Source organism: Oncorhynchus mykiss, chromosome 6, assembly GCF_013265735.2.
Source record: "Oncorhynchus mykiss isolate Arlee chromosome 6, USDA_OmykA_1.1, whole genome shotgun sequence".
Taxonomy (NCBI): Eukaryota; Metazoa; Chordata; class Actinopteri; order Salmoniformes; family Salmonidae; genus Oncorhynchus; species Oncorhynchus mykiss.
The window spans coordinates 77,334,611-77,336,158 of record NC_048570.1 but is presented as its reverse complement, the minus strand read 5'-3'; the positions used below and the strand labels follow the sequence as shown (position 1 = coordinate 77,336,158).

Sequence of the window (1,548 nt, the reverse complement as noted above, 5' to 3'; positions counted from 1 at the left end):
TCAGTCAGCCAGGAGCTGCCAGAGCCTTCAGTCAGCCAGAAGCTGCCAGAGCCGTCAACCAGCCTGAGCTACCTCTCAGTCCTGAGCTGCCCCTCAGTCCTGAGCTGCCCCTCAGTCCTGAGCTGCCCCTCAGTCCTGAGCTACCCCTCAGTCCGGAGCTGCCCCTCAGTCCGGAGGAGTTTCTTTAGTCCAGTGGGACCCTTTAGTAGGGTTGCCAGTCCTAGGTTGGCGGCGAGGGTTGCCGTTCCTAGGAGGCCACAAAAACGGACTAAGACTATGGTGGAGTGAGGTCCACGTCCCGCGCCAGAGCCGCCACCGTGGACAGACGCCCACCCAGACCCTCCCCTATGGATTTAGGTGTGCGGCCGAAGTCCGTACCTTTGGGGGGGTTACTGTCACGCCCTGGCCTTAGTTATCTTTGTTTTCTTTATTATTTTGGTTAGTTCAGGGTGTGACATGGGGGATTATGTGTTTTGTCTGGTCTAGGGGTTTTGTATGTTTATGGGGTGTTTCCTAGGTCTAGGTGTTTATGTAAGTCTATGGTTGGGAACCATATTTAGGCAGCCATGTTCTTTGGGTATTTTGTGGGTGATTGTTTCCTGTGTTTGTGCCACACGGGACTGTTTCGTTGCCGGTTCACTTTGTTATTTTGTGTTCGTGTTGAGTTTTCTTATTAAATAACATGGACAACTACCACGCTGCATATTGGTCCGATCCCTGACAGTAGTAAACTGTGGTATATTGTAGAATACTATACTACACACCGCACAATCCCTCAATCATTTGTAGTACTTCTTATATAATTATGTAGTAAACTGTAGTATAGTGTAGAATACTATACTACACACTGTAGTATCCCATGATCATGTGTAGTGCTTACTATAGAATTATGTAGTAAACTGTAGTTTACTGTAGAATGCTGTACTACACACTGTACTGATATGCTAATATTAATGTGCATATACCCTGCCCATTCCCCTCCCCCATATCCCAATATGTGCCACCCGTGAGTGAGAAATCTACATGCCAAGTATAGATCATAATTGTGTTCCATGCAGCTTATGGAAAAAGTGCTCTTTTAATATTTGTCTAGTAGGTTTGCTCAAGGAGAAGCCCCTACTTCAATAACCAGGTTCCAATCCAAACATTTTCTGTGAGTAAAGTACATGTTGAATAAAGCATTTCACGACAGGCCTGATGGAAACAGCAAATGTGTCAGGAAACTTTACAAATGTCGACAAAACAAATAACGCTAGGCAATGTGGGATCTTTTTGTGTCGGTAAAATTCATTATGCGAGAAATATGGGTAAAGATATAAAACTGTATTTTTTGTGAAGAATCAACAACAAGTGGGAAACAATCATGAAGTGGAACGACATTTATTGGATATTTCAAACTTTTTTAACAAATCAAAAATTGAAAAATTGGGCGTGCAAAATTATTCAGCCCCCTTAAGTTAATACTTTGTAGCGCCACCTTTTGCTGCGATTACAGCTGTAAGTCGCTTGGGGTATGTCTCTATCAGTTTTGCACATCGAGAGACTGAC

At 44.1% G+C, this 1,548-nt stretch overlaps 1 pseudogene; it reads left to right on the top strand.

Annotated features, from left to right (window-relative positions):
* The first annotated feature begins 1,066 nt into the window (after positions 1-1,066).
* Positions 1,067-1,118, top strand: LOC118965107 (annotated as a pseudogene).
* Positions 1,119-1,548: the final 430 nt, after the last annotated feature.